Raw genomic sequence first — 14076 nt, 5'->3', positions numbered from 1 at the left:
ACAAAAAACTGACTAACAACAGCAAGCGGAGCTGAGCTCTGCCCACTCCTGTAAATCACTTAAGTGGCACTAACAATCTCTTAAAGAGTCATTCACAGCTTGCAAATTGGTGGGGAGATGCATTTCTAAAGGCCCACAACCCACTACCCATCACAATTTACAAATACATTGGCATGGCAGCCAGGGACCTGATTATGGCCAACATGCTTACAATGGTGGTATACTTTTGAAGACCAATCTGTGGCTGGTATTCATGGGAAACCATGATTTTTACAATTCGCTCAGTACTGGGGTATTGCAGTACATCGCACACGCAATTAGAGGATCACAGGTTCAGGTCCCCTATAATGAGACTGAAAAATAAAGTAAAAACTAAAAATAGAATTTCTTAAAAATGTTAAAAAAATAATTCTGATCACTCGTCTTTTCTTCACTAAACATAAAAAATAATGCACATTAAAAAAAATAAAATATTAGGTACCTTTGCATCCAAAAAAGTCCCATATAGTCACATATAGCAATATAAAAAAAATTAGTTAACCCACTCAATAAATGGCAAAATATAAAAAAAAACAGAACAGTTTCTTTTGGTTGCCACAACTCTACAAAAAATGCAAAAAGAGGCAATCAAAGAAGTCAAATATACCTCAAAACAATATCAATGTCAATTCAGTTTTGGCATCAATAAACCAAATTCTCAAACAGCTCCATTAAACAAAAATGGAAACATTATGGGTCTCGTAAAATGAAAATACAAGTAAGATATGTATTTTTTTATATAAATTTCCAAATATTTTTTTAACCTTTTAGTAAAAAAAAATGTTTGGTATCTATGTAATAATACTTGCAGAACCATATTGACAAGTCATTTTTACCATAAGGTGGTAAAAAGATGTTGACAAAAAAAATTAAATTAAAATGTTATGGAAAAAGCAAAACTGGAAAATCGCTTAATTGATAAGTGATTAAGTCCTAATCCGAAAAGAAGACAAACAGTCCTCTCCTGCCAATACACACACAAGCAGGGGTGTACCTATAATAGTTGCAGGGGTTGCACTTGCACCTGATGTCTAGGGGCACCAAAAGGTCTCTTTGAACAATATGAAAAGATTATTGCTATTAAAGAGCTGCAATAGTTAGGGGCCCTATTCAAGATTTTGCATTGGGGCCCACAATCTTCGAGTTACGCCACTACACATTAGGACAATATTACTACTGTGTACATTTTAGATGATAAAAATAGAATAAAAAGTTTAAAAATGTGTTAACTTGATCAATGTGGCTAATGCTGCTTTATAACCTTGGTGCCGTTTGATAAATTTTATCACTTACTTTGGGGTGTTTAGCTTTGCAAAAGGATGTACAATATTGTGATTTTACTTCACTATGTATTTATTGATGTCTATTTTATATAATGACATAGTTTAGATAATATCCAGTTTGGTCTCTTCTTGGTAGTGACTACTTTTACACAGGGCCATAATAATGACTATTTTTTCATTAGATCTGTGCAGCAGTAACCCAGCCTAGAATATAATACGCTGCTAGACTGTCAGTATATCTCAGTAAAGATGGGTATTAATTCCTTAGTGACCAAGCCAATTTTGACCCTAATGACTAAACTAAATTGTTGAAATCTGACCAGTGTCAATTTATTTGGTAATAACTCTGAAATGCTTCATTGAATCCCAGTGATTCTGAGATTCTTTTCTTTGACACATATTGTACTTTATGTTAGTGGTGAATGAAGGTCAATATGTTTCGCGTTTATTTGGGAAAATATCTGAATTTTAGCATAAATTTTGCAATTTTGAAACTCAATTTTTATTTCCTTAAACCAGTTTGTTATGCTATAAAAAATAATTACTTAATAGCATTTACTATATGTCTACTTTACATGTGCTTTAATTTTCAAAAGTCATTCGATTATGTTAAGATGTTAAAAGTTTTGCAAAAACGTTTTGCAACATTTTCTCATTTTTTTCAAGAAATTTACAAAACCTGTTTTGTTATGGACCTATTCAGACTTAAATGGACTTTAAGGGGCCTAAATTTTAGAAACTCCACAAAAAGTGTTACCATTTTAAACACCGCATGCCTTAACTCCTTCCCGACCTTTTACGGATATATCCGTCATGGTGCCCTGGTACTTAAAGACCCATGACGGATATATCCGTCATGGCGAAATCGCAGCCCTGGAGCCCCAGTGACTGCAATCGGTTCACACAAACCGCAGATTCGGGAAGGAGGGGACCTCTGCCTGACCTCAGGAGGGGTGATGCCTCCTCCTCGGACCTACGGAGGCTGTGATTGGCTGACAAATGCCGCTCAGCCAATCACAGCCACTGTAATGTTTTAGCCATTGAAAATGGCTGAAACATTGAAATCCAGCCATGATCAGTGCAGCTATAGCACTGATCATTGGCTGAAGCTGGATGACCTCAGCTGGATCACCATCCCCCAGCTCTAAAAGCTCTTATTGGAGACAGTCATTGTGACAGATCTCTCCAATCACCGTGGATCTGGGGCCGGTGACCTGTAGGTGACTATCCCCCCTCAGCTTCACTATGTCCGTGGACGCTGAGGAAAGCGATCGCTGTGCCCCATAGGTAAGCTTTTTGCCAGTTTGGCGGTTCCGGTGCACACCAGTACAGTGTATACAGTACAGTGGCAGGGCGACAAGCATGTGACCCGGAAGTTGCCGCGCTGCCATTGTACTGTATCACACTGTACTGGAGTACGCCGGAACCGCCAAAGCCGGTGAAAAGCCGGATGTGGGAAACTAGCTCCCGATCCGCCGCCATTGCTCCCGATCCACCGCCCCCTCTCACCCCCTGCCCGCTCTCTCACCTCTCATCCCCGTGATCTGCTGCCCCCTCTCCCACTTCTCACCCCCTGCCCGCTCTCTCACCTCGCACTCTCGTGGTCTCCTGCCCCCTCTCCAACCTCTCACCCCCTGCTCACTCTCACCTCTCACACCCGCGATCTGCTCCTCCCTCACCCACCCTCCCCGATCTGCTGCCCCCTCACCCACCATCCCCGATCTGCTGCCTCCTTCATCTGCTGCCTCCTTAATCTCCTGTGATCCTGCTGCCTAGATCCATCCTGTAAGGTAACTATCCCTAATCTCACCTCCAACTCCCCTTACACCCCCCTTCCCCCCCATCCATCGCACCCTCTCCCATGCTCCACCGCTCCTGCATCCATTGCACCCTTTCACATCCTTTGCTGCTCCTCCATCCGCTGTGCCCTCTCCCAGCCGTCGCCGCTCCACCAGCCGACAACACCCTCCCACATTCACCACTGCTACACCCATCTGCTGCTGCCCTCCCCATCTGCTGCTGCCCCCCCATCTGCCTCCATCTCTCCTGTGATCCTGCTGCTGTTCTGATCCATCCTGTAAGTATTGTTCATGGCTGTTTTCTAACTATCCCCAATCCCACCTCCTACTCCCTCTCCACCCTCCCTCACCCCCTCCTGCTTGCCACCAAGCACTGATCAGCTACGTGATTGGCTGATCAGGTACGTAATTGCTCGTTTGCTTTTTTTGTGCACCCAAAATAAAAAAAAGGCCAAACTTAAACAATTAGGTACCTGATCAGCAAGCGTTCTGCAGCCGTACTCTACTTCTTTGGGCAGGACTTCTGTTTTCCATCCCGCCTAGTTTCCTCCCCCTTTTTGCAGCACATGCGTGCGTGCATCCTGATTTTTTTTTATGCCATGGTGGGGTCTAGTCTCCAAAATGGGGTCACATGTGGGGGAGCTCCACTGTTTCGGCACATCAGGGGCTCTCCAAATGCAACATGGTGTGGCTAACGATTCCAGCTAATTTTCCATTCAAAAAGTCAAATGACGCTCCTTCCCTTTGGAGCCCTGCCGTGCGCCCAAACAGTGGTTTTCTGCCACATATGAGGTATCAGCGTAGTTAGGACAAATTGCCCAACAAATTTTATGGTCCATTTTATTCGGTTACCCCTGTAAAACTTAAAAATCAAGCCTAAAATAACATTTTTGTGGAAAAAAAAAGTATTTTTTGTTTTTTATGGCTCAATGTATGAAGCACGTGAGGGTTCAAAAGTGCTCATTACCCATCTAGATTGAAGCCATGGGGGGTCTAGTCTCCAAAATATGGTCACATCTGGGGGAGCTCCACTGTTTCGGCTCATCAAGGGCTCTTCAAACGCAACATGGTATGGCTAACGATTCCAGCTAATTTTCCGTTAAAGTCAAATGACGCTCCTTCCCTTCGGAGTCCCGCCATGCGCCCCAACAGTGGCTTTTTGACACATATGAAATATCTGCGTGCTCAGAAGAAATTGCCCAACAAATTTTGGGGTCCATAAAATCCTGCTACCATTGTGAAAATTAGAAATGAGCGAACCGGTCGCGGTTCGGCTCGAGTTCGGTTCGGCGAACCGGTTCGGCGAACCACTCGAACCGCATAGGAAACAATGGGAGGCAATCACAAACACATAAAAACACCTAGAAAACACTCGCAAAGGTGTCCAAAAGGTGACAAACAACTCACAACACAAACACATGGGAAAGTGACAAGGACATATACTCATGGGAAAACAAAAGAGCTGGACAAGGAAAAAGAGGAGGAGACAAAGATATATGAGTATATGCAAGGGAACATCGATGCCATTACTGTGCAACTTGAGCCTTGCTCATTTTAGGCTTCCAATCTGGATAAATTGCCTGAGCTCGCCACGTACGCCTTGGGGATCTTGTCGTGTCCCGCAGCCAGTGTTCTCTCGGAATGTGTCTTCAGTGCTGCTGGGGGTGTGCTGACAGATAAGCACACGCGTCTGTCCACTGACAATGTGGAAATACTAACATTCACCAATATGAGGAAGTCATGGGTCACAGAGGACTTTTCTTCCCCTGGGTCATCCAGGGGAGGAGAAAGGCACGTGTATTTTTGAGAGTGCTTCATGCAAGGCATCTTTTTCATCTTGAAAATGGGGGTGACCTGATGCCAGTCAAGTGGGGTGTGTGTGGCCCAATTAGCGGAAACGAGGGAGACTGTGGTTGGAGTCCCCTCGCTTTTGAAAAAAGAACCAAGATGAACAAGTCATGGCTCTCAGAGGACTTTTCTTCCCCTGGGTCAGCCAGGGGAGGCGAAAGGCACGCGTATTTTGGATAGTGCTTCATGCAAAGCATCATTTTCATCTTGAAAATGGGGGTCAACTGATGCGAGTCAAGTGGGGTGTGTGTGGACCAATTTTTGGAAACAAGGGAGACTGTGGTTGGAGTCCCCTTGCTGTGTTTTACATGCTTTTAGAAGGGCATGACATGGCTTAGAGGTTGACTTTCAGCATCTGCAAACTGTTGGCTACTAAAATGCTGCCTTTCCAACCTTTTTAACCGAGGATTTTTGAGACCTTATGCCCATCGCAGTGCCCCAAGAGCTGATACCCAGGCGCCACTCCTTCTCCAACAAAGGTGTGCCCGCGCTACACCAGCATGTTGCACCAAATATCACCGCTTCTTTGAGAAACTCTGTGTGACAGGGTGCATTTCACCACAGATACTTGGCCCAGTAAGCATGTCGCTGACTGGGCACTGGGTAACTATGGTGATAGATGGAGAAGTGTTGGGAGGCTCCCTCTGGTGGCCAGGAATGGTTTGGACTTGGACCAGGTGTGTTGTGCAATGGGTGTTTCCTTTGCTATCTCTCTGCTTATTTAAATCCTGTAAAGTTAATAAACAACCCACTGCACATAGTAGGCAATATATCCCAATATATGGATAATACATCAGATTGATTAATTGTATAACATGTAACACCCACTGTGCAGGCCTGGACAAAAAGGGCTAATCGCTAGTTTAAGGCAGTGAAAAGGAGAGAGAAAACTATCAAACGCCCAGATAGTTGATAAAAGAATATTTATTATCATAGGTACACATGCAAAGGTGGAACAAGGACAATACAGGACTTAAAAGCCCCAAAGAAAGGTCACGGAGCCCTCCTATATTAGTGCCGTGTATACAATATAATTAACATCTTCACCAGACTATAGCAAGGGGGTCCACTAGATGTCAATAGAACATCAGTGGCAATCCCTATATGCAATAAGTTTAGACATGAGCAAGGGATTAAGGCAAAAACCACAAAGGTCCATATATTACCTGATACTGCCCACAAATCAGATGCTGGATGTCAGATTAGGAGAGGGAGCCGCGACCCACCCGACGGCCGTTTCAGCAACACTAGGTTGCCTTCGTCAGGGGGCGTGGTTAACTGGGCCAGGATGTGAGGTATATAAGCCAATAATGGACCAATCATCAGGCGTGCCTCCATGACTCATACAGTCGTGGGGCGTATAGCTCTGCCCCTGGATACCAGCCGCGTCACCAACCAAGCGGCCGCGGGTGTAAACACCCGCAACCACATGATCGGAACAGACGCGTCCGACAACCAAGGGGCAGACCGCCGCACCACGCATGAGTACCGGCATACCTAAAGCTGCAAGGATATGGGAGTGAGTCTGTGAACAAATGCCCTGGTGTTTGGACTAACGGTAAATCGTACTCCAACAACCACAGAGACACCATGTTCACAGGATCAAATCACCAATCCATGGAATATATCTGTGCTGCAGTGCAATGCATATAATATAAGCAATGAAATTAAATATAGCATAAATATACTAGCCAATACAAGTCAATGATTACACGCATGTATACAAGTCAGATATACAACCGGCAACATATAATATTTTTTACATATTTTTTACATATCAAATATAATACATTATAGAAAAGATTGCCAATGTATGCATGGATATTATACAGCATGTATAGATAATCATACTGCGCACGTAATAAATCATGCGCAAATAACCATATCTACCAATATAGGGGAATAATAAGAGGAGGGGTTGGAGGGAAAGGGGGGGGGGGAGAGGGAAGAGAGGAGGAATATTATTGTGAAGTATAATACACAAATCTGATCATAATAGCTCAAGAATATAGATATAATATATACATATCACAAAACTGTCCAATGCCTTTATATGCACATATAATTTCGCAGGGGGAAGGAGGGGGGGGGGAGGAAGAGGAGGGAAAAAAGGGGGGGTGGGCCAGATATCAATATTTCTTTGGGGCTTTTAAGTCCTGTATTGTCCTTGTTCCACCTTTGCATGTGTACCTATGATAATAAATATTCTTTTATCAACTATCTGGGCGTTTGATCGTTTTCTCTCTCCTTTTGCACTTATTTAAATCCTGGTCTTATTGCAGGCTGTGCCGGATGTCAGTTGTTCTTTGTATCACCAGCCTGCTTCATTCTGCTACACACCACATCTACTTATTACCAGCCCGGACACAGTATGTTGGTTGTCCGCCTCTTTAATGAAGTTGTTATTTCTTGACCACAGTCCCCTGAGGATTAAGATAAATTAAGAAACGCGTCGGGAGGTCTAAGAAAACATCAGGTCAGATTGTTGCCAGCTAAGGGGTATTGTGAGGCGGATTTGGTGCCCCCCCCTGTTACTGGACAACTAAAAACAAGTTTGTGTTTCAATTGACCATTTTGTTGGTTACTGATCGCTGCAGATTGCAGCTTTGGCATACTATTGCAGAGACAATAACGTCTTTCAGTCTCTGATATCGTCATCATAGTGGGACTATACCCACTCAAATGTTTGTCTATGCTATGGATTATTAATCTATATATTACATATGGGACAATTGTCTCAATTGGTGTTATTCCAGTAGAACCATCACTACTGGTTACACAGTGTCCTTGATTGGGTAATGATAGGGGCTTGAACATCAGCCCTAATTAGTTGGTTGGTTTTGCAACCCTTTATGGTGTGTGGTATAAAATCTTTTAAAAAAATTTAAATATTAAAAGTTAATTTTTAATTGTGACCACAATTTTAGTACTTTTGCTTTGCTAATTCTCCTACACACCACATCTACCCCAGATAAGTGCTTGCTCTTTATTTATTGTCTGGTTCTTTTGCTCTTATCTGGGTTTGTCATTTGCTGTGGTTGTTTTCAGCTTATTTGCATGCAGGGATTTTTCCCCTCAGTTATTTGGCTGGGGAACTCCCTGCAGTTCTGTTTGGAGTATAGCACCTTTGGGTCCATGTGTTTGTGGCTTGTTGAATTTGTTATGATTCTTGTTTTCAGTTTATTTGTATGACAAAAGCACCTGGTATAGGACGGAGTTCAGATCGTGCGATCTGAGGGCCTTTTTGTACTATCAGGAATTTGGTATTTTGCAGGGTTTTTCTCTGGCCACCATCAGTCCCTTTCCTGTCTTTTCCTATTGTAGTCAGTGGGGACCTCACCTTTTGCTCATCCTGTCATCTATCTGTGTATTGTGTTTTTCCTATATCACCCCAGTCTTTGAATGTGGGGGGCTTGCTATTCTTGTCTATTTTCTGAGGCAGAGAGTTATTCATCTTTCCTTCCTTTAGGATAGTTAGTTCTCCGGCTGGGTTCACGGTGCACAGGATGTTAGTTCACCCCTCGGCTACTTCTAGTTGTGATGGTTAGTAAGGGGATGGCGGCCAGATTAGTTGCCAATGCTCTTGTCACCTTCTATCAATGATTTGTGGTGGTCTTCCATGGTTCCGGATCATAACAGAGAAGTGTCTGCTGTACAAGTCTTTCCGTCCCCACGAGTTGTGTGTTTCAATCCTTCCTCTGTATGTACAAGTTCCTCCACTGCTTCTGCCTCATCAACCTCGTGTTGTTCCTGCACTTCAGCCCAAACCCTGTGTGGTCAGGCCACCCTTCCTTGTAACTGCACCCAAGGAATCCCACACACCTCCTTACTATGCTGGCAGCAGAGCTCAAGGCCATCAGGCGGTCAAATGTTTACTTTGAAATGTAGGGGAAATGTGAGACACCGCTGAGGAGTTGTGGACGGTTAGCTCTGTAGAGTGAGACCGAGTTTCATCAATGGTTGTCTTTACTCAACCAGCAGCCAGGGAATGCCGGGTGCGACAATGATGCTAAATAGTCTGCGGCCCTTCTTCAGGGCAATGTGACACACGTGCCTTGTATGGCTCACATGTTGAAACCGAATCTCCAGCAATTTTTAAAACACTATCCCGGCCTACATGTCTTTCTGTTGAGGGCACGGTGTAATGCCTGCCTGGATCGACACACTCAGATGGGCTGTAAAGGATAGGCTAGAGGGAACCCACTCACCAAGCTGGACCCCCAGAACCCTGAAACCCTTTAACCCCTATACAGTGATTTTGAATTACACAGGGCCCAAGGTGATCAATACCTGTGGAAGGCTGCAGTTCCAGAGAATAGTGGTCATGCAGGGTCAAAACATTAATTGAGGAAGAGGAACAGAATGGGAAGGACAGGACTTAATTAGAAAACAAGCAGAGGTGAAATGCAAATCGGCCAACGAGGTACCTAAACAGCAAGCAGGAAAAGTAGTCAGGTAACAAGCACACAAACTCATAAAACTAAACTGGGGGTAACAGTAACCAGAGGTTCATAGCTATGTCTGGCAGTGGTCTTCAGACAGGAGGGGCCTAAAAAAGGGTGTTGTGTCTTCCCATTGGTTGTAGCTGAATAATGGTACTTCATCTGTGAGATACCCACCACCTGCATTCAGCCATTGGTTCTGCATATGTCAAGGTAACGCAGCCCAGTGGGTGAGCATAACCTGCGTCCACCTGCGCCGCTGGCGTCAACTCCTCTCCCATCATCAGCAATATGCATGAAAGGAACACGTTGTCACCTTGCGACTGGAGTACAAATTGACGTAGCGGACTACGGTAGTGACTTAACAGCCGTGTGCGGCAATGATGCAAACATGGCAGCGTGCCTTTGTCAGGCCAATGTGACACACCTTGGGGAGATAAGGTATGCACACCAGTGACTATGTAAGGGGAATACATGGAATAGCAGAAACTGCTGTGTGAATACTGACTTGAAAAATCCAATAGCTATATGTAAGAGTGAAAATGTGAAAAATGGAATCTGCATTACTGCCATGAGCATATGAATCAAGAGAAATTTAGCTACTGAATTGATCAATGCAATAGAGCCCCAACACTACGCCAAAGTATTTCTCTACGTTGGGGTCCCTAGCTTATGTGTGTCCTCTCATGCAGTTAAAAAACTTACCGTGTATGGGAAGCTGAGACCCAGGCTATTTATACCTAAAAAAAAAAAACATCACTATGGGGAGATAAGGTATGCACACCAGTGACTATGTATTTTTCAAGTCAGTATTCACACAGCAGTTTATGCTATTCCATGTATTCCCCTTACATAGTCACTGGTGTGCATACCTTATCTCCCCATAGTGATGTTTTTTGTTTTTTTTTGTTTTTTTGTTTTTTTTTAGGTCTTTGCACCCAGTTCAGACTTAGAATGGTGTTCCAAACGTTATTCCTTATTTGTTAGTTGTTTTTCGTTTGTGAACCCTCCCCAACCACACCTATTGCCAATCCATATCATACGCATAAATAGCCTGGGTCTCAGCTTCCCATACACGGTAAGTTTTTTAACTGCATGAGAGGACACACACAAGCTAGGGACCCCAACGTAGAGAAATACTTTGGCGAACGATGGAAGTGAGCACATAGTGAGCGTGCCCGCTGTACAAGGCCATGTACGCCGGGATATTGTATTAAAAATTGCTGGAGAATCACATTAAACACGTGAGCCATACAAGTCAGGTGTGTCACATTTAAGAAATAACGTTTGGAACACCATTCTAAGTCTGAACTGGGTGCAAAAACCTAAAAAAAAAAAAAAAAAAAACATCACTATGGGGAGATAAGGTATGCACACCAGTGACTATGTAAGGGGAATACATGGAATAGCAGAAACTGCTGTGTGAATACTGACTTGAAAAATACATAGTCACTGGTGTGCATACCTTATCTCCCCATAGTGATGTTTGTTTTTTTTTTTAGGTTTTTGCACCCAGTTCAAACTTAGAATGGTGTTCCAAACGTTATTCCTTATTTGTTAGTTGTTTTTCGTTTGTGAACCCTCCCCAACCACACCTATTGCCAATCCATATCATACGCATAAATAGCCTGTGTCTCAGCTTCCCATACACGGTAAGTTTTTTAACTGCATGAGAGGACACACATAAGCTAGGGACCCCAACGTAGAGAAATACTTTGGCGTAGTGTTGGGGCTCTATTGCATTGATCAATTCGGTAGCTAAATTTCTCTTGATTCATATGTTCATGGCAGTAATGCAGATTCCATTTTTCACATTTTCACTCTTACATATAGCTATTGGATTTTTCAAGTCAGTATTCACACAGCAGTTTCTGCTATTCCATGTATTCCCCTTACATAGTCACTGGTGTGCATACCTTATCTCCCCATAGTGATGTTTTTTGTTTTTTTTTTAGGTTTTTGCACCCAGTTCAGACTTAGAATGGTGTTCCAAACGTTATTCCTTAAATGTGACACACCTGACTTGTATGGCTCACGTGTTTAATCTGATTCTCCAGCAATTTTTAATACAATATCCCGGCGTACATGGCCTTGTACAGCGGGCACGCTCACCATGTGCTCACTTCCATCGTTCGCACCCAGTAGCTCAACAACTTTGATCGCTCCTGAAGTCTTAAGGTCTGGCGGTTAAACGTCAGAAATGCGATGTTCCGACACGCAGGAATTTGAATCTGCACATGTTGCAGCATCTGTGGCAGCACCGCAGAGCCAAGCTGAAATACGTTATGACGTATACCCTGGGCTAACTTGATCCATAGGTAGTGCAGATCACGCTGCTGGAGTGGTGTCAGATCAAGGACATATGCACCGTTCTACACAGTTTACAAATGTCGACGCAGATGTTTAACACTGGCGATGACATTCTCAGCGTGACAATTTTGGTCATCTACATGATGGAGCACACTAAGTATTATTCGGAGTCAGGTGTTGGTCCAAGAGGAAGGGAGGAAGTACTGGAGGAGTCATATGCGGAAGTGATAACAAGATCTACAAGGTCCAGACAGTCAGCGGCACCTTGGCAGCAGTCATGGTACGGGGGGGGAGAGGGATTATCAAGGGAGCATAGTATCAGCAAAACAGTTGAGGAAGGTGCAGGAGCCCAGGAAGAAATGGAGGACGAACTGGCGATGGGCATGGAAGACTCAGCAGATTAGTGAAAGCTTGCTCACATTTTGGTTGTGCGAGGTTGTGGGGAGAGGGCAGAGGAGGGAGGCACGATTCTCACCTCTCCGCCACCAACACACCAAGGACTTGGTCCTCCTGGATGCTCAAGATACATGAGCGCCTTCTTGCTGCACTACCTACAACATGACCCTCGGATTGTACGAATTCCAAGTCATGCTGACTACTGGGTTGCCACACTGTTAGATCCCCGGAACAACACAAAATTTTGCGAAATAACTCCTGCCATAGAAAGGGACGCACATATGCAGGAGTATCAGCAGAAGGTGTTACACAATCTTACATCTGCTTTTCCACTAAACACCAGTGGTGCACAGAGTGAATCTCAACGCTTTTTCATCGATAGGAGGAAATGGTCTTACTTGTCCACATCTGAGGGACCGAGAGCCGGCTGCTGTGCTGAGACTGCGTTGAGTACGGTGTCTCTACAGAGTTGCATTTTTGGTCATATACAAACTGAGTTGAAAAAGGACAGATGCTGGTGGAAAGGGGAACAGGTGTGTTGGAAAGGGTAAAAAAGTTTCTGTCCGTGGGTTTGGTGGTTAAGCAACATTAACATTTGCTGAAGAAACAACATCTGGTATGGTGGGACTGGCAGATTTGGATAAGGTGGTATATATTATGTTACCGCTATATAAAAAATATTAAGAAGAAAAGTAAGAGAAAGGTAGACATCCCAATCGCCATTCGGTGTCCACCGTGCTCACAGATGGAAAAGGAGAGGTTGGCAACTGGAAGGTTAGGTGGAGGATACAGAGCAGGTTGACTCTCAAACAAATAGTAGCCTTAACCGAGTTAGAAGCCACTTGGATCTGGAGACTTGGAGCCCTGTTAGCGTGACAGGGTCCACACGACCACCCAGCCCCGGAACTCCCTGTTAACAACACAGGGGCCATTGGTTACGCTGTCCGTGTGCGTAGGGGACACACCTGTGGACAGCAGGCGCATCCGCAGCAGCAGGCCTGTTTATGCCACTGGGCTGCACTAGCAGGACTGGTAGGACAGGAGCTGTTCTTAAACGTTCTGCGTTACCAACTGTGGTGGCGGCCTGCATCGATGACCTATCCCTGCCTACCCCTGGCCTAAAGCCGCAATGGGTTCAACACATGGAGGTGTGCTCTTTCGGAGCATAATAGAAGACTGGGCACCTTCTTCTTGGCTCCAGCCCCTTTTATAACCTGGGTCCGCCCCAAACCAGGGTGGACCACAATGCACCTCCTGGAGACAAAAGCAGAGTGACACGTCATGAGCGGCATATCCTATTTTGAAACGCTACTTAAATGATGACCTCATGGCTGCCACAACCAAAACACCTCAACAGTCATCGTCTGACCAACAACAATGAGGTGACAAGTCATAGGGGCGGGCCTCTGCAAGCCTGTTGGGAGTGGCCTGGCCAAATTGTCAGGACACCTGATGCCCTGTGGTCTATATGGGCCCCCCACATCAGGGGCAGGGCCAAAGAGTTCATTACCCGACCTAGCCTCTGATTCAGTAAGTGCCTGAGCATGCTCAGTAGCATGAAATACAGTTTCTGAAAAAAAGACTATCCGCTTCAGCATGCTGTCTAGGCACAACACAGGACTTAGACCCGGCACGGAGTGCATGTACCTGTGCAAAGAGGCTTTTCTCAGTCAGTGTGAAGCCCCACAGGTGTTGTGCATTACTTTCAGGGACTCCACGTGAAGGAAGAGTCTGGTCACACATAGGTTGCTTCTTTATATGTATTTTTGTGACGCCACTCTCGGTATTGCGGTCAGTGGGAGCCGCCACTGCAGTGTAAGGGGACACCTGGGGCTGATGTTGGGTGCAGTTAGTTTTAGTGGCCTCCCGAGAGTGAGTCAAGCACCAGGGCCCTTTGTAAGTGTGTTGAGCTGCAGGTCGCAGAATGACTCAGGCACAGTCCAAACGAGCATGCGCTGT

The 14076-nt window shown here is 44.7% G+C and overlaps 1 protein-coding gene across 1 annotated transcript in view; it reads left to right on the top strand.

The window, feature by feature from the left end:
* LOC142309851 (mannose-binding protein A-like) overlaps positions 1-14076 on the top strand; it is a 225420-nt gene that overhangs the window by 168559 nt on the left and 42785 nt on the right. The window lies entirely within an intron of this gene.

This window comes from Anomaloglossus baeobatrachus, chromosome 5 (genome assembly GCF_048569485.1).
Source record: "Anomaloglossus baeobatrachus isolate aAnoBae1 chromosome 5, aAnoBae1.hap1, whole genome shotgun sequence".
Classification (NCBI taxonomy): domain Eukaryota; kingdom Metazoa; phylum Chordata; class Amphibia; order Anura; family Aromobatidae; genus Anomaloglossus; species Anomaloglossus baeobatrachus.
This window is presented reverse-complemented; position numbering and strand designations above follow the sequence as displayed.